Consider the following 24,118-nt stretch of genomic DNA (forward strand, 5'->3'; position numbering starts at 1 on the left):
TGTTGCCTGAGGCGCATTTTTCTATTCCAAACTCCATCCTGATGTCCCCAGATACAATCCTTACAGTCTGGATTAGGGTATCTATTTTCTTGATGCTCTTACCATACAGCTTGATGTCGTCCATGAACATCAGATGGTTGATTCTGTTGCCTCTTTTCTTGAGTTGGTACCTGGCATCCATCGTCTGTAGTACTTTTGTCATGGGAATCATGGCTACTACAAAGAGTAGTGGGGGCAGTGAGTCGCCCTGGAAGATCCCTCTCCTGATATTAACCCCTGCCAGTCTTATTCCAGAGCTTGTAAGTATTGTATTCCAGTTGCACATTGTATTTTTGAGGAAGCTGATGGTGTTTTCCTCTGCCCCATATATTTTCAGGCATTCTATTAGCCATGTGTGTGGCATTATGTCGAAGGCTTTCTTATAGTCTATCCATGCCATGCTTAGGTTGGTTTTCCTTCTCCTACTGTTCTTCTTTACCATTTTGTCTATCAGGAGCTGGTCTTTTGTGCCCCTACACTTCCTTGTGCAGCCTTTCTGTTGGTGGGGGATGGTGTTTGTCTCCTCTAGGTAGTTGTATATCCTTTCACTGATGATACCTGTTAGTAACTTCCACATTATTGGTAGGAAGGTGATAGGCCTGTAGTTACTGGCTATATTTCCCTTACTCTTGTCTTTTTGTACTAAGGATGTTCTTCCTGTGGTCATCCATTTGGGTGCATGGTGATTTGAGATACAATGCTGGAGTTGTTCTGCTATTTGTGGGTGTAGGGCCTTGAGGTTTTTGAGCCAGAATCCATGGACTTCATCGGGACCTGGGGTTTTCCAGTTTGGTATTTTTTTCAGTTGGTGTCTGACTGTGTCTGTCGTGATCCCTGTGAATCTTTATTTTATTCTCCCTGTTTCTTCTTCCTTGACTTCCTGGAGCCATGTTGCATGTTTGTTGTGTGATACTGGATTGTTCCATATGTTCTCCCAGAGTCTCTTACTTGGTTCGGCTTCAGGAATTTCTGGGTGGTTGTCTTCCCCTCTTAGTTGGCTGTATAGTCTTTTCTGGTTGGTTCCGAATAGTTTGTTCTGTTGGTATCCCTTATTCCTGTTCATGTACCGTTGGATCTTATGTGATTTGGCCTTACGCCTCTGTTTTACATCTTCTATTGTGTTGTTTAGTCCCCTCTCTTGTACTTTGTATTTCTCGTTGAGTTCCTCCCTTGTTTTCTTGCTTCTTAGCCTTTTTTCTGCCATCTCTTTCAGTTTACTCAAATCAGATCTCATCACCATGATTTGTTTTTCCAGGCGCCTTTTCCAAGGAGGTTGTTGTTTTGGTTTTTGTTGGGTTGGTTGTGCTGTTGGTGTTGGTTTTCGAATCCCCATCTGTTCTGCTACTAATCTTGCTCCTGCATATGCCAAGTTATTTGTTTCTGTGATACTGGTGGTGTGTATTATGCCCATTATTTCATTGACCTCACTTGTTTTCTCCCTTAACTTCTTGGTGTTGTAGGCTTTCATGGAGGGGATCTTTGTTCTCTCTGTATCTGGCTCCAGCCATTGTCTAATCTTTTCTATCCATTCTGTCCTCTCTGTTACTTCGTCGGTGTTTCTTCGTGTGTCGTTGTTTGATACCTCATCATCCCTGTCGTCTTCTGTGGCATCGTCTCTCAGTTCGTCTTCGTGTAATTCGTTGTTATGTGACATTTCCCTTTCCAGTTCTTCTCTTTCTGTTGGGGAGAGCCAGTTCTTTTTCTTTATGTTCCTTACTTGGTCTGCCAGCCTCTGCTCTGTTTGTGTTATTCCTTTCATTCCAGATGTTGACCAACCTTCTTCTATATCCTCTCTCCGTCGGGTTGCTTCTGATGTAGCATCTCCATATTTCCTTATTTTCTTCTCTTGTCCATTTCCTCCTTTGGTTTGCTTCTGTAGCTCCAATCTCAGGCGTTGGTTACTGTCGTTGTGGTGGTCAGTTGCTGGATGACGACCTCCAAGTACCTGACCTTCTTCCCCTTCAATTGGGTTGAATACCTGGCTGCCGGAAAAAGCTCCTCTGTTGCCAGAGGTTCCATTTACGTCGTTGTCGTTTATTCCTTCATTTCTTAACATCATTGCTGAGTTTTGCTATTTAACCCATAGCTGGACCCTACCCCATCAGGGATAGGTACTCATTTACAGCTGAGTAGACTAAGGAAATTATGGTAAAGATCCTTTTCCAAGGATTCAACGCCGAGGAGAGCGGTCACCCATCCAACGACTGACCAGGCCCAATGTTGCTTAACCAGTCCATTGACGACCTAACACACTCTGCCACGGCGCCACATATTATTATTATTATTATTATTATTATTATTATTATTATTATTATATTATTATTATTATTATTATTATTATTATTATCATTGTTGTTGTTGTGAGAAATTGGTGACGCTGCTTATTAATTATAAATGATTTGAATATGTTTTTTTCTGCCAGTATTATTGCTACTATCGAGATATTGTGTAAAACGACAAAAAAAAAAAAGCAAATACAAAAATCTCCCCGACACCCAAATGAGAATCCCAATAAGAAGGAAACCAAACCTGAATGGAAGGTTGGGGAATAAATGAATAGTGAAAAGAATGACCAGCACGCAACTTTGGTTTCAATTAAAAGTTTGTGCGTCGGGGAAGGCGGAAAGGAATGTTCTCTTGTTGACAATTACCTACATTTTTTCAGGTTGGGATTTCCTCTATTGTGACGTCCGTCTTCTTCTTGAGTTGTCTCTTACTTAGCTATGACATGTTTTCTTATTAGTTCTTCCAAGAAACTTCGTCCTTTCTCGCATTTTAAAACTTTAGAAAAAATTATGTCTTTTAATTGCTTAATTTATATTAATATATATATATATATATATATATATATATATATATATATATATATATGTGTGTGTGTGTGTGTGTGTGTGTGTGTGTGTGTGTGTGTGTGTGTGTGTGCGTGTGTGTGTCTGTGTGTGTGTAAATGTGGCTATACATATTATTGGCATCTCCATACTCGCTCTTTTGTTAAACTGATAATGATACAGAATTGTATTAATTCTCTTTGCTCTTCTACATCCTCATCATATTTTCCTAAAAATCAGCAACAATCGCATAGGCACTTTGCAACAAACAACAAATTGCACATTCAGAAGTTCGCATGACCTCTCAGCCTCAATTATTTATGAGCTGCACAATTCATCAAAGCCAATGATGGCATGCATAATGTATCACCCAATGAGTCCCTCTTGTTATCACAATACGTCACTGGAACCATTGGGATACATCAACAAGTTATTGGGAAAACACGAAATAAACATGGAATGGACGAGCCATTACGGGGTGTGAATATACATTCATTAACCTCGTGAAATATTAGTTTCCAATTGGGAAATTGACGTTATGTGATGTATGGGACGATTGCAGTTATAAGGTCCGTTATCCGATTAATAATAATAATAATAATAATAATAATAATAATAATAATAATAATAATAATAATAATAATAATAATAATAATAATCCATAAAATCTCATCACTTGAGGTTGACAAACTTAGAAATAATTCACGAGTTCTCTTGATGTAGCAATATATATATATATATATATATATATATATATATATATATATATATAATATATATATTATATATACATACATACATACATACATATATATATATATAGATATATATATATATATATATATATATATATATATAACTGAATCACGAAAGTTAGGAACGTGATAAATCCATAAACAAAGATAAATGCCACGAAGGAAAAATAAACGAAGGACACTGCAAGATCTTTCGGCTTTAAAAGCCCTTTACTGAGCAGATACTGACAAAAATACGAGAAAAACAATACAAGAAGGTTCGTATAACTGACAGATAGGGATTATAAAAGGATTAGTACCTAGAATCCAACACACCTGGAAGATAAGATACCTTCCCAAACAAGCATAAACATTGGGTGCAATTAAAGGTTTAAGACAATCATCTCAGATACAATCTCCAGACAATTAAAAGATTATAGGTGACAGCTATTCGGAAACTTGGTAAACAAAACCATATTCACAAAACATGACAGACATACATTACAACAAAATTTAATAACTCTAAGGCAAACTGATTTTTATTTAAGTCAGTAATTATATCTTTGAGGTCATTTTTAAACATGTTACAGATACAAGGGTCTAAATGAAAAAGGCCACGACTAACATTGAAATTACAATGAAAAGTAAGTTGTATTAAAGCAGATTCTAAAAGATTTCGTGATAAGACATCTCTTGACCATGCAATTACTGAACTATCAATCCAATTAATTCGGTGGTTGTTTTCACTTAAATGAATAAATAATGCATTAGATTTTTGCCCAGTTTTTACAGAGTATTTATGCTGGCTTAGCCTTACTTCTAAGCCTTTGCTGGACTGTCCGAGATAGAATGAGGGACAATCCATACTTGGAATTTTTTATATATTATGTGGTTGCTTTCTCTGGGGCCATTTTTTATTAACATTCTTTTTAGTGTGCTATTATAGGAAAAAACAAGGTTGACATTAAAAGCTTTTAACAATGGTTTAATGGTTTCAAATCCGTTAAAATAAGGCAAACTGAGAATGTTCTTAGAATTTTCTTTCTGTGTGTTTATTTACAGTATAAAACTTTTTTATTTTTGTGGGCTTTATTATAACAATGTCTAATATATGTGAAGGATAGCATAAATCTTTTCCTATTTTTCTTATGTATTCAATTTCTTGATCCAAATATTGTGGACTTACAATTCGTCCCCCCCAATGCTCGTAAAAACATAGAGGAAAAAATTGATATTTTATATTAAGATGGTGGCCTGAGAAGAAATGAACATAAGTTAAGTGTTAGTCGGTTCCTATAAATACTGAATTTACATTGAAATGGTTCTCTATGTATCAAAACGTCTAAGAAAGCTAGGCAATTGTCTTTTTCTAATTCTAGAGTAAACTTAATCGATGGTACCTGGTTATTTATTTAGAGAGTAAATCATTTACATCAATACCGACAGGAAGAACAGCTAAACAATCATCAACGTAACGATACCACTTTACAGGAATATGAATGATATTAGGTGTAAGTAGCGTTTTTCAAAGAATTCCATATACAGGTTTGAGAGCAATGGTGATAAAGGATTTCCCATTGCCATGCCAAAAATTTGTTGATAAAATTCACCGTTGAATATAATAAACTTGCAATCACAAATGCACAAACTCGTGAGTGAAATAATGTGACTTATAGGTAGAGGTAATTCATGCTGAGTTAGTTCATTGCTAAGATATTCTAAAATAGAGTCTATAGGGACTTTAGTAAAAAGAGAACATACGTCAAAACTAACGAATCTATCAGTAGGGCAAAGAGCAATTTGTTTAATTTATCAACTAAATCTAGAGAATTATATATATGAGAATCGGAGATGGTTCCAAGTAACGGGGACAAGATCTTAGTGATATATTTCGAGAGTTTATATGAAATTGAACCAACAGTACTGATAATAGGCCGCATAGGGTTATTTTCTTTGTGCGTTTTGACTAATCCATATAAGTAAGGTAGCGAAGGAGATTTGACCGACAATTTGCCTAGTATTTCTGGTTTAGATCTTTAAAGGATCTTTTTTACTATGCTATTGAAGTTTTTTATGACGTTGATCAAGGAGGATGTTAGTTTTTTATAAGTCACATCATCATCCAGTAGGGCTTGCATACGTGATATGTAGTCAGTTTTATCTAAAAATTACTATACTATTTGACTTATCAGCTTTTGTAATGTGGATAGTATTGTCCTTTTTAAGATCGGTCAAACTTTTCTTATAGCGAGCTAAGCAAGAAGAGAAAGAAAAATTCAAGGAACTGGAAAGAACAAGGATCTCTTTCAATCATTCCATCCCGGCTGATTGGAAGGACTCGCTGCGACGGGAAATTTACGAAAAACTACGTAGGACTACAGATGCCCTGAAAAGGAAACTCGACAGAAAACTAAAAAATCTTATTGATAGCAGTGATTGGACTAATTGTGCACGTCAAGATTGTGTTGTTAACTTACATAGTAAACAAATAAGTGAAAATGTTGTGAGTGCGCTTGGATATGGTTTATCTTTCTTTGCAACAAGTAGACCTTCTGCTTTAATGATTGGGACATCCCTAAGTAAATTTGAAAAATATTGTGATCTTCCTCAAAATCATGTTGACATGATTAAAGGTATTGTTTACGGAGCTGCCAATGTTAAGCATGAAAGTAACTTCCCTGCTCGCTATAAGAAAAAGTTTGACCGATCTTAAAAAGGACAATACTATCCACATTACAAAAGCTGATAAGTCAAATAGTATAGTATTTTAGATAAAACTGACTACATATCACGTATCCAAGCCCTACTGGATGATGATGTGACTTATAAAAAACTAACAAAAAATCCTCTTGATCAAGACATAAAAAAACTTCAATAGCATAGTGAAAAGTATCCTTAAAGTATAAAACAGAAAACTTACTAGGCAAATTGTCGGTCAAATCTCCTTCGCTACCTTACTTATATGGATTAGTCAAAACGCACAAAGAAAATAACCCTATGCGGCCTATTATCAGTACTGTTGGTTCAATTTCATATAAACTCTCGAAATATATCACTAAGATCTTGTCCCCGTTACTTGGAACCATCTCCGATTCTCATATATATTATTCTCTAGATTTAGTTGATAAATTAAACAAAATTGCTCTTCGCCCTACTGATAGATTCGTTAGTTTTGACATATGTTCTCTTTTTACTAAAGTCCCTATAGACTCTATTTTAGAATATCTTAGCAATGAACTAACTCAGCATGAATTACTTCTACCTATAAGTCACATTATTTCACTCACGAGTTTGTGCATTTGTGATTGCAAGTTTATATTCAACGGTGAATTTTATCAACAAATTTTTGGCATGGCAATGGGAAATCCTTTATCACCATTGCTCTCAAACCTGTATATGGAATTCTTTGAAAAACGCTACTGACCTAATATCATTCATATTCCTGTAAAGTGGTATCGTTACGTTGATGATTGTTTAGCTGTTCTTCCTGTCGGTATTGATGTAAGTGATTTACTCTCTAAATTAAATAACCAGGTACCATCGATTAAGTTTACTCTAGAATTAGAAAAAGACAATTGCCTAGCTTTCTTAGACGTTTTGATACATAGAGAACCATTTCAATGTAAATTCGGTATTTATAGGAAACCGACTAACAACTTAACTTATGTTCATTTCTTCTCAGGCCACCATCTTAATATATAAATATCAATTTTTTCCTCTATGTTTTTACGAGCATTGCGAACATTGTCAGTCCACAATATTTGGATCAATGAAAATTATGAATACATAAGAAAAATAGGGAAAGATTTATGCTATCCTTCATATATATTAGACATTTGTTATAATAAAGCCCACAAAAAGTTTTATACTGTAAATAACACACAGAAAGAAAATTCTAAGAACATTCTCAGTTTGCCTTATTTTAACGGATTTGAAACCATTAAACCATTGTTAAAAGCTTTTAATGTCAACCTTGTTTTTTCCTATAATAACACACTAAAAAGAATGTTAATAGAAAATGGCCCCAGAGAAAGCAACAACATAATATATAAATTCCATGTATGGATTGTCCCTCATTCTATCTCGGACAGTCCAGCAAAGGCTTAGAAGTAAGGCACCCTAAGCCAGCCGGGTAAATACTCTTGTAAAAACTGGGCAAAAATCTAATGCATTATTTATTCATTTAAGTGAAAACAACCACCGAATTAATTGGATTGATAGTTCAGTAATTGCATGGTCAAGAGATGTCTTATCACGAAATCTTTTAGAATCTGCTTTAATACAACTTACTTTTCATTGTAATTTCAATGTTAGTCGTGGCCTTTTTCATTTAGACCCTTGTATCTGTAACATGTTTAAGAATGACCTCAAAGATATAATTACTGACTTAAATAAAAATCAGTTGCCTTAGAGTTATTAAATTTTGTTGTAATGTATGTCTGTCATGTTTTGTGAATATGGTTTTGTTTACCAAGTTCCGAATAGCTGTCACCTATAATCCTTTAATTGTCTGGAGATTGTATCTGAGATGATTGTCTTAAACCTTTAATTGCACCAATGTTTATGCTTGTTTGGGAAGGTATCTTATCTTCCAGGTGTGTTGGATTCTAGGTACTAATCCCTTTATAATCCTATCTGTCAGTTATACGAACCTTCTTGTATTGTTTTTTTCTCGTATTTTTGTCAGTATCTGCTCAGTAAAGGGCTTTTAAGCCGAAAGATCTTGCAGACTCCTTCGTTTATTTTCCTTCGTGGCATTTATCTTTATTTATATATATATATATATATATATATATATATATATATATATATATATATATATATATATATATATAGATATATATATATATATATATTGCTACATCAAGAGAACTCGTGAATTATTTCTAAGTTTGTCAACCTCAAGTGATGAGATTTTATGGATTATTATTATTATTATTATTATTATTATTATTATATTATTATTATATTATTATTAATCGGATAACGGACCTCATAACTGAAATCGTCCCATACATCACATAACGTCAATTTCCCAATTGGAAACTAATAATTCACGAGGTTAATGAATGTATATTCATACCCCGTAATGGCTCGTCCATTCCATGTTTATTTCGTGTTTTCCCAATAACTTGTTGATGTATCCCAATGGTTCCAGTGACGTATTGTGATAACAAGAGGGACTCATTGGGTGATACATTATGCATGCCATCATTGGCTTTGATGAATTGTGCAGCTCATAAATAATTGAGGCTGAGAGGTCATGCGAACTTGAATGTGCAATTTGTTGTTTGTTGCAAAGGGCCTATGCGATTGTTGCTGATTTTTAGGAAAATATACAGTATTTCATATATAGGGTTTAAATACGATTTTGTCATCGAATATATATATATATATATATATAATATATATATATATATATATATATATATATATATATATATATATATATATATATGTATATATATATATATAATATATATATATATATATATATACTATATATATATATATATATATATATATATATATATATATATATATATATATATATATAAGACAAGTTAATTGCTACAACTTCTCGACTCAAATGTTAATGTAAGATTTTTCGTGTATTATTTGACAGCATTTTCAAGTTCTCATTGGCTGTATTATTAATGATTTCAAGAACTTTGTAAGGAATTGTCCTCTCTCTCTCTCTCTCTCTCATCTCTCTCTGACACACACAAAATCGCATTCAGAACCTGGAGTGAAGCGGACGAGAACCCTCTAAAACATATAGGGGGAAGAGATAGCTATATTTCCATCGCAAAATTCTCAATTCACAGATTACATTGGTCATGCATTAAGAGTCCTTGCATATATCATTCTGAACTAGTTCTGTTCCATTCCCTTTCCTTGTCCTCGTTTTTGCTCGCCTATTTTTCCAGCCCAAAGTGGGTTTCCGTATCCTTTCTCTCTCGAAATGTAGAGAAATTCTTTCCTCGATCTTTCGCCGAAGGATTTGCGAGTAAAATTGTTGATATATTATTTTCTGGGGGTCCGGCTGATACTGGAAGGAGTGAAGATTCTTTTTGTAAACTCATAAAAAGAAAATGTGAAAGGATAAATTGTATGTCCTCCATTTCTTTTCGTTTCAAAATAAAAAACAAATGAAAGGGACTTCCATGTCCCGTATTTCCGATTGAAATATGTTTGAGGGGATGTAGAATATTTTTCTGACGCCATTGTTGCGATGGCAAAATCTTGCTTTTGATGCCAAACTTGCCTGCCATGACTTTTAAAGGGTTGGGGCTTATTCTCAAAGTATTGACCGTCTTTTTATTATATGTATATATATATATATATCTATATATATATATATATATATATATATATATATATATATATATGTGTGTGTGTGTGTGTGTGTGTGTGTATGTATGTATGCATACGTGTGCATGTTTATGTACGGTACATGTTGACTTAGATTGGGCATACTATACTTGGCTCTTATAAAGATACAGCGCAGATCTATAAAATCAGAGATTTTGATTAATCCACCGTCAAAGATTTCACTCTTCAGGCTTTCTTTGTCGTGTGTCCTTTGATGCCTGGTTTGAGAGACAAGGCTGAAACCACCGAAACTCACTCACAGTCCCTTGATTCCTCTAATTCATTCATATATTAAATCATTTGTTTGATTGAACTTTCCTACAGTACTTATATATTTTTTTCTTTTATATATAATTGATTTTATCCTCCAAAAAATATTTTCATCTTGGTATTCGAGCTGGCCTCCATTTAATCCATTGTTCACGCTTCCTGAGGCAAAATGACGCCTATTTTTGGTTGATAGAATGACAAGTGTTGAAACATCCGATTCATCAACGAAGAGCGGAAAAAAAGGGGAGGGTGTTGGTTCGATGAGAGCCCGACTGTCTCTTCAAGCCCTGTGACCAATCGAAGTCATTAGGGTAAAAGCACCAAAGGAACTGCGGCAATGAAGGAGATTAAATTAACTCGGCTGTGAGATCGGATTAGATATCTTGATCCAGTCTTGCTGTCAAAGATGGAAATGCCTTTGTTTTTGACATTTTTATTTTTCTGTAAATGAAAACTATTGAGGTGGCTATTTGTCTGTCCGTCCGCACTTTTTCTGTCCGCCCTCAGATCTTAAAAGCTACTGAGGCTAGAGGGCTGCAAATTGGCATGTTGATCATCCCCATTCCAATCATCAACATACGAAATTGCAGCCCTCTAACCTCAGTAGTTTTTTTTATTTAATGTCAAATTAGCCCACGATCGTACGTCTGGCACCGCTATAGGTGCCACCAACACAGACCATTACCGGGCCATAGCTGAAAGTTTCATAGGGCGCATCTGAGAGTTTCATGACCCGTGGCTGAGAATTTCATACAGCTTTATACGCTGTACAGAAAACTCGATTACAGCAAAGAAACTTCGGCACCCTTTTTTTATTTATTTATTTTTTTTTTTTCTCTAAACGCGCGAACGAAATATGGATGTGTCTTCCAGCAATCATGGATTATCAGCCAGTGGCTGAGAATGTAATTAATTCTTGAATTCAAACTCCAAACATAGGATAATAATGTAAGGTCTCTCTCTCTCTCTCTCTCTCTCTCTCTCTCTCTCTCCAGAACCACGCATCATTCAACGTAATATGAAAACTTGAGATTTAGGGTCATATATTTTGTTGAATAAAGTTTCACTTGACAGGAATCTTGATAAATGTTGATGAGTGTTGTACCCTACTTAAGATTTAGTTCCTCAGTTGGTTCATCTTTCAGTCGGTTAGCTCGTTTTCGGTTGAACCTAACGAGTGCTTAACGGTTTAGACTAGAATTTGAAGGGAAAATGTCACCATTACTTAGGCTACTTTCTTATTAAAAAGGATTGCTGCATCAGCTCCATTAATTTTATATAGAGTTGCTAAAACTGGTAAGCAACGTGTCAAAGGGGATCGTCAAATCCGGTAGAGTCACATTGAAGCTACTTTCATTATTTGGATAATTTTTAAGTCCTTCTCGTCCCCAGGGGCTACTGTCAAGTCATTGTTGTAAAAACAAATATAAGTACGTTATATGATTACTGAATACGCCATGTACTTTCACCCGTTTATTCTTTCCACTTGTAATTTTGGTTTTCACCCACTAAAATATTCTCTTTAAAAATCCAATCCTTTAGTCTCAAAATATTAATAGGTTTTCGTCGCTACCTCTCGACCCTTCCACAGTAGTAGGCATTTGTGCTCACAGACGTGTGAATGCCCCAGAAAATCTCAAGTTTGAAATGTTATTTCTGGGCGTCGTCTGTTTTATTTATGCGTTCCAGACAGAGAGACAGAAGGAGACACGCGAGACTCTCAAGTGTTCAAGTAAGTGGAGGAATTCCTCAGGATACGATTAAAGAGGATTCGTCTCTTTCATGTGGTCACGTCCGTTATGTGTGTGTGTGTGTGCGTGTGTGTCCCGCCTTCCCAAGAGTCGTAAATAGATTCTCTTGAGGTTTGTTTCTTTCAGCTCTAAGGCTACAAATTTGTTATTTCATTCCACCTTAACAGAACAAAAGTATGATGTGAAATAGTAATGTAAGACTGAGTATTCTCTTTTATTAATTCGTGTACGAATATTTAACATCGTGATGTTAAAAACAAAATGAACAGAGTATTGATTCAGGAATATATATACGCAATAGAGAATATTTTTCACATTCTTTCATGAATATTATGTGGTTATAAATATTAAACTACTTGAAAATTATACATTATCATCTTTCGTGCTAAAATAATTTCAGAAAAAAAGTCATCAAAACGCATCATCTGTAATACACCGTCATGAATATTCAGGTAAAATTCTTTTGTGTTGTGATAATGTAAAGACTATCTGAGTTATTAACTTTCCCGTCAATAGCTTTAATAAACAAAAGTAACTTTCGTCTGTTTCCTCACTTACTTCAAATTAGATTAATGATTAGTTGTTTTGAAAATATATATATTATAATTATTATATATATAGATCTATTGATTATATATAGATATTAATATAGAATCCTATTTTTATATATATATATATATATATATATACTCTTATATATATATATATAGATATATAGATATTATATATAGAGAGATATTATATAGAATATATATATATCTATATATATATATATATATATATTATCTATATATATAATATATAATATATTATATATATATATATATATATATCTATATAGTATATATATATATATATATCTATATATATATATATATATATATATATATATATATATATAATATATATATATATATATATAATATATATATATATATATATATATATATATATATATATATTATATTATATATATATGGTGCTGCGGCTGAGAGCTTCATGGGCCGCGGCTGAGAGTTTCAAACAGCATTATACGCTGTGCAGAAAACTCGATTGCACCAAAGAAACTTTGGCGCATTTATCTCTTGTTTTAATCAACATTCATTAGTCACTATTACTATTTCAGTATATGCACACGCTCAAATGTAGTCAGCCAAATAAAATATTTGCTTGCCTAACTAGAAGAAGAGAGAGGGACACAAAGGAAAATAATATCGTAAAATGAAGATAGATTATAATAAATGAAATAAAATCATACATAAGCTTCATTTCAGAAAATTGTCGGACAACTTGATCAGCTGGTTTAGATCAGTCAGTCTTATGCTAGTAATCAAGTGTTCATGTGGAATGAACCTGGTGTGGACTTATGTACTCTAGACAACCAACCAGTACCGGTCATTTAGAGAAAAAAAAATGAAGCACTGGGAACAGTTATATTCTTCGTGCCCATCCATTCCATAGAAATAGTTATGGAGAGAGAGAGAGAGAAAAAGAGAGAGAGAGAGAGCGAGAGAGAGAAGAGAGAGAGAGAGAGAGGAGAGAGGGGGGGGGGGGGCTTTCTAGGAGTAGGAGACAAAATGGATAAATCAAAGGGGAGAATAACTATGAAAGAGACGTAGAATAATATCAGATAAGCGAAAGAGGTTGAAGGGCGCACGCAAATTTTGCAAAAGATACGAATATGTAAGAACCAAAGAGAATGAGATCACGAGAGATTCAGAGAGAGAAATTTTCCACAGCTAAAATTTGTCCGTTTTCAAACTTTGCCAAGAGAACCATAAACGTTTTTGGTTAACAGCGTCAAGATCGTTGAAATCTAGGCTTCCAACGTAGGATAAAATATTCATCCATTACTCCCAAAATAATAACCAGGCGATGTTAGGACGGTGTAGGTATATTATAGTATGGTTTCAGAATAAACAGTTTACTCAATGGTTATGGGACAATATTTGAATTCGGATCGTGAGAAGGGTATGCCGCTGTCAAAACGCACCAAGTAACCATGTGATTTACACAGTGGATATGTCATCATAGGCAAAGTATCGAAAATTATTGCGATAAAAAAATGGTTAGAAGTATTTTTTCGTCAGTATTTTTTAGTACAAGGATTTCAACATATCAAATGAATTTATAAAAGTAAACGATCTTTAGTATCCTAATTAAATCAAATTTTACCATCTTGGAAAATTTCTTGAGTTTCGTGAGTTCTTAGTAATTAATTACTTGCCACCAGATGTCACTGCGTTCTGAGGCGACGGTAACCGGAAATGAAACTGCATTCTTTAAGGGTTCTCGTTAGTCTTCCAATCGGAAAACGTTCTTTTTCTTCGTACAAAAATAGAAGCTAGGATTCATTTAGTTGGCTGAAGGCCTTTCAAGGCAGTTCCTCGGTTCCTTAATCGCGAGTATTGTATATTTTCATTTTCGCTCCTCTATTTGGGGAGATCCTTAATTCTTTAGCCTTTGTATAATCCAGTTATGCGCGGAATTTTTGTAAGCTTTAAAAACAATTTTTTTGCGGTGTATAAAAGTTATGCATTAAATTTATTACGAGGTTTTGTTAGCCGTACGTAAATTGAAAAACATAACTTTTTAAGTTTACCAAATTATCATGGCTGGAACGGCGTTGCACTCTGAAGTGACACTAAAGGAGGTCACATCGTAATAAACGTGATTGGATAACTTACAAAATAAGGTTTAATAAACTTTCAAGGTTATGACACGAGGGTGAGTGGTTATTTAGTTAGTTTTTATATGGTTCATCCGTTAAAGGCATTGCTATGAGGAATTCTTCAGGAGGAACTTTAAATCGGGTTTCATTGAACCTTTTGTGTTTCATAGCTGTCGAAACGTAGAGACTTGTTAGCGTCTTCACAATCACGGTTCACGTTTATCAGTTTTATTGCCTTCTATAATGTTTTCCGCTTTATAATGAATTGATTTTTAATTTGGTAAGAATCGGATGCGATGTTTATGTATTGTATTATAATCAGATGGCATTTTTTACTGTTAACGAATACGGGTAAAATACGGTATGAAATTTTTGGGGGGTGACTGATGTATTTCTGTATTCTTTAGAAATATAATTAGCAACGGAATACGTTCGTTAATCTAAAGCGGTTTGTTTAGTATAACATATTTGGGTAGATCTATATTACTATTCCTCAGCGGCCTAGACTATGGCAGTTGCGGTTTTTCTATGCAGTTTTACCTCCTGAACAAGAATTTTAAGTAATATTTATTCGGACGACTGTAATTAATCCCCATGGGCTCGTATTAAACACGGCGAAATACATTTGATGCCCCAATTCCTGGTGGCTTTCGTATTCGCGAGGGCGAACGATGCGGAATACTTGTATGTATAGAAATACCCATATTTGAAAGGGTACATTTAACACCTGTTACGAACTCCAAGAGGTCCGCTAATAGGTTGGATACAAAAGGAATTCAACATCAACAGTTGAAACTGGGTATACGAATATAGAAAGAAACTCTTAACAGAACAAAGATTTATTTACAAGCTAACTAACAAAGATAAATGCAGAATGGTTTCTCCTATTTACATAACAAAAGTAAAATCTTACCATGCGTGAACTGGGGAAACAGTGATGTAATGAAAATACTTGCTGGCCAGTTTTTCAGCGGTCGACAATCAATCCTCGAAGCGACGGCTTCACAAAGGAGAACTATAACTTCGGACGTCTTCTTGACTCTGTACTGCAGAAAAGTCTAATTTTGATACTCGAAGGGCAGGTTACTCCTCAAACCCAACTTCTAGAAGTTTCTTCTCTGAAGGCTTGCTCAACGTCGGAATATCACCCTTTCCGGCTACGGACGACTCAAATTATGTCTCTCTCTCACTGTGGACGACTTGACTAGACTCCGACCACTTTCTCGAGCGCCTCCTTCCTCTTATCCTTCGTCTGTTCCTCCTTCTCTTATCTCGCTGATTATCTCTCACTGATCTTCTCTGCCGGTCTCTCACTGATGATCTGATCTCTCCTACTTCGTCAGTCGTATATATATGGCTACCTGGGGGGCGGGGCCTACCAGCGAACGTTACAGGCTCCCAAGATGACCGGAACGTCTTAGAAGGATCTCGAAGAGGTATTGCATCAGAAATCGCGGCGTTTCTCACGACACGTCGGCGCCAGTCAAGTTCCATAGTACACCTGGCGATTCTCGAATCATCATGAGAACAGGCGCCTCCAACATGTGCACGGATGCCTCCTTGCAGCAGAACTTCTCGAAGATGCGTTTTCCTTTTCTTTAATATGTAATTCCTTGGTATAAAGCGATTACCATGACAACACCTCATCCTGCAATGGCTTTCAATGTTCTTTACTATAGTTTACTTCGCTAGCTGACCTTTAACTCAACTGGGGGGGGGGGTTATAAGTCGAGGAAAAATCAAAAGTCAAACTAGTATAAGAAAGAATAACTGATGGTTTTAATAAACTTAACATTAATTGTTAAAGGCCAATTATTAAAGGCCAATTGTTTCTGAGGTCACAGATCCTAGGATCTTGAGTAATTGATGAAAATCAAATTCTCACTAATGAGCTATTATAAGTTTATACTCGTTTTAATTTAAATGTATATTTTTTAATAATTATTAGAGTATCCAGTTGGATTTTAGGTTCTTTCACTCCTGTTATCTGTAATTTCTTGAGTCACCTTTGTTTGGAAACAAGAATCTTTTGTGGTTAGGAAATGGTACCTTAGGCAGTGCATGTTCGATTATTTTTCGAAGCTAGAGAAACTGGGATAGTGATTGTGTAATTACGAGCATCTCAATTTATGGTAGAAGTTTTGTATAGTTAAAATGTTCAACAACGTAGCTCAGAGCCAGAATAAATAATGGCTTGTGCAAGGTTTACAAGTGTTGATCATAATACTAGCTTTTTTTTATCCATTTCAAGCAATAAGCCTGAAGTTCAAAATATTTTCAGTTTTCCAATGACTCCTAAGGCGTAATCATTAGGTATTTTTATCTAGAGTTGAGAAACCTGCTGTGTCACCATGGTACTGTGTAGAGCATTGTCTTCAATCAAGCGAGATTAGAAACTAAACTAGCATCTATAATCTAGTGTGCACCTAAGATCTTCTTAGTCCCAATTGCTTAGTATATACCCTAATGTAACTGCAATTCCTCTTATAGCTTTCATGTGAAGAAAAAAAATGGTATTTCTATATAAGCATTCTGCATCGTTCGTCCCCGCGTATACGAATGCCACCAGGAATTGGGGCGTCAAATGTATTACAGTGTTTAGTACGAGCCCCTGGTGGTTAATTACAGTCGTTCAAATAAATTACTTAAAATTTTTGTTCAGGAGGTAAATCTGCATAGAAAAACCTTAATTGCCATAGTCTAGGCCGCTGTGGAATAGTACGAGGGTTGTCCGTAAAAGGTTCCCAAAGATTTTTCACAATGAAAAACATGATTATTGGCATTGAATAATACATTTTTGGGAAGCTTAGACTTTTCCTATTTTTCGACATAATCGCCGTTGAGATCAATGTATTTTTGCATGCAGTGTACCATCTTCTTTATGCCTGAATCATAGAACTCTCCCGCCACTCCGTGAAGGTAGCTTAAAACCTCTTCTTTCAGCTCCTCTCCGGTTCTGAAATGCGTTATGGACGTCTGTACATCTGTCTTTGAATTCTCTGCACCACTGGTGCACGTGTTGTACGTTCATACACTTTTCGCTGTAGACTTCACACAGTTGGGAATGAATGTCTACCAGTGCAGTGTTTTTTGCACATAAAAACCGAATCACAGTGTAATTCGCACCTGGCGGGAGAAACGAGTGGGAACTCCATCTCTATCGGCTACCAAGCCAAGGCTGAGCGTAGCAGACAGCTTGCTGGCATGGGGGGTGGTGCGGGGGGGTGGGGGGGGGGGGGGGGGGGGGTGTGGGGGGGGGGGGGGGGGGGGTGGGGGGGGGCTGGGGGAGGGGCAACCAAGCTACACACCAGTGTCTCCGGATCCCGCCTAACAGCGTTCCTTGCAACTGCATCTCCTTGGGAACCTTATTATACGGACAACCCAAGTAATATAGATCTACCAAAAAATTATCTAATTTGATTACTATCTTTGAGGGAGATTGAGGATTTTGGTGGGATGTTACCCTTACAAGAGAGTATGTAAGGGTATTTTAGAGTAGGAGTCGTATTGATAGTGCAGTACGACTAAGTAGTGGATGTAATTTAAGCATTAGCAGTTGGTGTAAGGATAGTTACTGGACTTGTGGTATTTTTGTGTCAAATTGATTGTCCCCTTCCATTCGTAGCTTCAGAACATTTTTTATTAAGTGGTACAAAGGAAAAGACCAGAGTACACCAAACTAGGATACAATGAATTCTGGAATCCCTTGTTCTAGAAAAAATTCTTTCATTTTATTCCATGCACATGAAGACTAAACGTTCTCAGAATTATTTTATTGTAAGATAAAACTTCTGGATCTTATAACATGAAAAAATTGCAATATCTTTGGTGCTGCAGACAATTTCAATTAATCTTTCTTTCCAGGTATTCTGCCTCGATGTCAGCCGATTAATACCCGCTCTGAAATGGAGTCCCAAAAACATGTAACATCATGTGGAGTATCATCTTGAGCTGGTCACAATTATTTGAATAATGGAAATTGAATGACTTGAACAGTCATCAATAAGGTAATGCTGAATACACTATCATGGTCTGTAGTGGCTGATGTTTGGAAGTTATAGGTTACTATTAGTAAGCATTGTGAGTTGAAAGCACTGAATGAAATCTATATTCAAATTAATATAAATGACTTACAAGGTCAAATATTTTTGCAAGTGAAAAGTTTTTTAAACAAATGGTGCTTCTTGTAATATAAAAATTATTGCAGTTAAACTAGTCACCATTAAAATTGGAGAAGATTGCAATAAAATATTAAAGATATGCATATTATTGAATAGTATGGGTGTTAAATCTGCTGATCGAGAGGACCTAGTTCTAGACTGAGTAAGAATGCAAGCTTGAGTTATCAAGAAAAAGTAAAAATTAGCACCTCTGTTCATATAACTTATCAATTACCAGTTTTGTACTAAATTTTGTCCAATGCCTCGATTACTTTCTTTATGTATCATATAAGGTGTGCCGGCTCCTTATCAGCCAGTTGCTCCCATATTTTTTTAAATGTCATATGGTTGATTAGGTTTATCCATAGTTTGTGTAATTTTTATAATTATAACGTAAAAAATGTCGTCGTTGATTGTATTATTGCTTATTTGGGATCTTTGGGAGACTTTGAGCTTAACCCTCGGCCTACTACTCAATACTGTAAGACAAATTGCAAATGACTTTAAAAATGTGGGACCAAAGGTCAAATCTTTTTGATCACGCGAGTAGTGTGCCTCTAATTATAATTTGATGTTTTTATTAGACATTTGTAAGTAGTAACAAGTCAAAAGCTGAGGTTTTAATACCAGGATTTGATGGCCCAGATTTTATTGGTGTAACATCCCTCATGCCCAAGGTATGACTGTGTACACTAGGTCCAGACAAACTATGTACGAGTACCAGTAAGAATTACTGTAGTTGTCATGAACTATGTGCTGTTAACTGCAATCCAAATGTATTGAGTCTATAAATGATTCTCTTGAAGATTAGTATGGGAGGGAATATGGGAGGGAGATTTTTTCCTTTTGTTTTTCAAAACTGTTCCTAGTGTGTTGTCTTCGGAGATTAGTAGATTCTATAGATTTTTCTGTCGATATAGTATCTGCGGAAGATTGCCAGCGTAGCAATACGGTGCCTGTTCCAAAGAATGTTAACATCTGTAAAGTGCAGTAACTGCAAGCATATTTCTACTCTCCCTGTGCTCTCCAAAGCTTCAGGAAAACTTATTTTTAAGCCACTACGTAAGCACGCATATGAAATCCTTAGATTTGACTTGCCATTTACAAGAGAACCGAGATAAGGGTTTTGGGTGTAGAGAAATTCAAATATATTTTAGTGCTGCTTTCAGTTTAGTGAATCATGAGACCCTTGTTTATAAGCTTAAGAATCAGAGTGGGCGAGTGTTTTAGGTTAACTTACAGATTTCCTTAGAGGTCGGCAACAAGAAGTTGCTGTTGATGGGATCTTGAGCAAACCAAGACCTATTGTGTCTTAAGTTCCACAGGGCAGTGCTCTTAGCCAAGTGTTATTTCTAGTGTATAAGTGTTGGTTGTTGGCCTTGAAAACAAGATCTTCTAGTATGCCAATGATGCTACACTTGTCAGTGTCGTAGTCTCCACTTAGGAGAAATTTAGCTGTTCTTAGTCTGTCATGACATGGAGCGGTTTTCATGAGTTGTATTACACTAAGAGATAATTCACATTCCTCAATTGATCCCTGATTCTCTTTTCCTGTTGAGAGCAACCAGATTTGCTGATCAGCAGCACCTACATGTAGCAAATGTGCCTCCCTGTTGAACTACTTAGTTCCAGAGGCCCTTTATTCCTCACTGTTGAACTGGAAATGCCTCCCTGAGGATGTCGAGCATTTGTAATATCAAAATATCAAGCAAAGGTGTGAGGCATTATTACCCTAATAGTATTCCCTCTCATTTTAATACATTTAACTTTTTTTCATTAAGCGTGATTTTTTTTCCACCTTCCATATTTTTAGGAAGCTTGAATTTCCAGTCAGTGGTACCAGTAGGCTTGTTCCATATGAATAGGGTTCCTCTTCTGAGCAAGAAGAATAATAAATCCTCTTACTAACGTAATATATCTCAGGTGTTTGACTCATGTTTAACTATAAAACAAATATAAATTTATGTAAATACCTAACTAGTACTCAGTTGTCAAGCCTAGCCTAATACAGTTCTTTTGTATAAGTATATGTGGTATCTTGTCATGGCCATTGGAGATTTCAACGGGCTTGCTAGTTGTTAGAAAGTTTGCTGAAAGTCTTTGTAAATTATGGGTTAATTTATTACATAAATCTGACTTATATAAATTTTAGTATGTAGTTAATTTGCCTACAGTTTTTATGATGTACAGTAATCAGTTAATGAAATTAAACTAATTGCTCTTCACTAGATCACTAACCTATTTTCCGAGACAAGTTTAGAATCAAGGCGATGTTTGATAAAGAAAACCTAATAAAATGAGATGTTTCTTAATATTTCGAATATTTGAATTCTTACCTCCACAAACAATGGCATCGTCTTAGCCTCTGCAGTTGAAGCTTCAATGGACATCATGAAGATGTATAATGAAAGTAGGAGCAGCAGCTAAAGGAGAACTGTGTGCACCTTCATGCATCTGTACTTAATCCTACATTGAATTAAATTTCATCAATTTAGTCTTTTAGGATACTACGTTTTCTCTCACATCAGCAATTAAGAGCTGTTCAAATAATTTTTTTTCTACCAGGTGGAATAAGATTTATTTCTATAACAATTATTTTTATAGCAGTTACAAGACTTCATAATTTCCGAAGAGGTCTTGATTAATCGTTGCAAATTAGGTTTATAACTTTTACATCGAGCGGACTTTCCTTTGGTTAATCTTTAGAATTGAATATGTCACAACTGAAGTAAATGACTTGTTAGAGCTTCATTTTGTGCAAGTTAAACTTAGTTCATATTGCTAAAGTTCGTTCGTCAAAATTGATTCCTTGTAATGTTCAAATGTTGATTTTAATTAATTTGGCATAATCTGCTGGGTAACGTTTGAGAAATATTCATTGATTTAATAAATTTTAAATGGCATAGTCTGCTCTTCACGATGAATCATATTTTGAGGAATAACTTGATAAGTTATTGGCTATTGTAAAAAGTTTAGGACAATTGTATATTTCCTTTGTATGAAAATTAACAAAATACCTTACAATGTAACTAACCTGAAGGCCTGAAATACTGTTGTGTAATACAAAGTACGGACTAATCTCTAATAAACAGCGTTGATAAAATTGAACTCTGATCTTTGGTGGTAACTGGATTTAAGTATTCTAACAAAATTGGATGAATTTCCTGAAAAGAATTTTATTTCTTTAGATTGGAGGTCTTTACAGTTCGAATATATTTTTTCTACCGCTAAATGCTTTAACTCACTGTATCTGGACTTTCCTTAACAGGAAGCGAGATTTTTCCTTCACTTGCAATGTCCTTTACCCGAGATGGAATGAATGAAATTTGTTCTCGGCTAGTTAGTTGGACCACTTTTTGTAACCAGGGAAATCTAGTTTGGCGAGTCCTGACGTTTTTTGAACTCTATTTTTTTTCTCTTAATTCAATGATAGTCCCCTTGATGTAAATTATGTTGGTTTTTCATGCTGTTGGTTTTCCATGTCCATAGTATGAAACATTGCAATATAAAGTTGAGTTTAAAAGAATGTAAACATTTGGGTAAATTATCTTTTGAAGTCTTCTGGTTGGGCTGCAAGCTTTGCTTGTGTAACCAAACACTATAATGGCGTACTGCCTAATTTGGAATGTTCCGTAATGTAGGTTTTCCCAAATGACTTGACATGGAAACTTGGAGTTCCAATCCATTAGCCTAAAGAATTCGTTTGCCCTAAATTAGTAAGAATTCCAAAAATCGTTCTGTACTCGTATCCCAGATTCTTAATGGTTACATTGTTTGGAAATAATTTCGCCACCTTGCTGTATGCTTAGGTGGTACAGTCCGTCTGGACCGTTTTTGTTACACTTATTTGCCTTCAGCCTTTACCCATCTCTGTATGGGGTCGCAGTTCCTTGTAAGCCTTCTCCATGACGTGACCAAACCGATGCAATCTTCTTTGACACTTCCACCACTTTGACTGTCCCTCTGATATAGTAATCGTTTCTGATCCTATCCCTTCTCGTGACTCCAACATCCATCACGACATCGTCATCTCTGCCACTTCTAACTTCCTCTCTTGAGCCTTCTTTATTGACCCCGTCTCAGCTGGTCTAATTACTTTCATAAAACCTTCCTTTTACTTTTGGACTAATCTCTTGTCGCATAATATTCCCGATCGGCTCCAGTTCATCCAAGCACACTGTATCTGTATCCCGTAGTTTATTTCAGTCCTTGCCTACACCCTCCATCACTCAGGACGCAAGGTAGTACTTGAAAGTGGTAACCCTCTTGATATCGTCTAAACAGGACTGCACCATGTTTTCCTTCCCCTCCCATCCACAGGTAATCGGTCTTGATTACACCTATGATTTTCTATTTTACACTTTTAGTAATACTTATTTGCTGGACGGTTTCCTTCCCTTCTGCACTGTGATCTCAGTGTATTTTATTACTTTGCAACCGCAACAGAATTCCTTACTTTTTCAGTCATTTTCATGGCCTCCACTTTAATAGCTTCCTAAGAACGAGGGTAAGAAAAATTTGTTAATCATTATGAGCATCGGGTTTGTAAAGCAACAGGGTGCTTCCGCCCAACATTCAGCGAAGTTGTTAAATGTTCCCATTCCGTTGTGTGTTCATGGTATTTGTCAAGATATTAATCTATGGAAAGAGGGACTTGGGACGTCGAAAATGACCATTTGTGCTTAACATCTCAAGTTATTAGAATGTCTGATGACCTGGCATTTGATAACGTAAACATAATTTGGTTGCCAAAGAATTTTACATTGCTGACTGACTTTGCATAGGACTGCCAAAAGTTATATTCCTAAATTAGCTGAAAATTCAAAACATTCACGCACAGTTGAAAGGCTAACCTGTATTGGTATTCTGCTCTGTTTAGAAAACGTTTGATCTTAATGTGACAGATTATATTAAATTTGTCTAATCACAAAATGTGTGTATTCTAGCAAGAGAACAAGGTTTCTGGTTTATTTTATATCAAGATGGTTACAATTCTTTGCGTAATACTTTTAAACAAGATTTTATAAACGTGTGACTTTACAGTATAAGATGTATTTTTGTTCACCCACACTGCAACCTCTTTTCACATTTTATTACTTGAATATTTAATGCTGAAATTCATTATTTTCGTGACATGCTGAAGCATAAGTTTTAACTTTTTTATTTTCTGTGCTGCGTTTGTGGAAGGTTTTACTAGTTTTCATTTATATTATTCAGCCTTTACAACTCGACAAACTTTCCCTTCTAGCATATTCTATTCAAATATATTTTTGTTTATCATAGACTTCCT

The sequence above is a fragment of the Macrobrachium nipponense genome, chromosome 14 (genome assembly GCF_015104395.2).
Source record: "Macrobrachium nipponense isolate FS-2020 chromosome 14, ASM1510439v2, whole genome shotgun sequence".
NCBI classification, from domain to species: Eukaryota; Metazoa; Arthropoda; class Malacostraca; order Decapoda; family Palaemonidae; genus Macrobrachium; species Macrobrachium nipponense.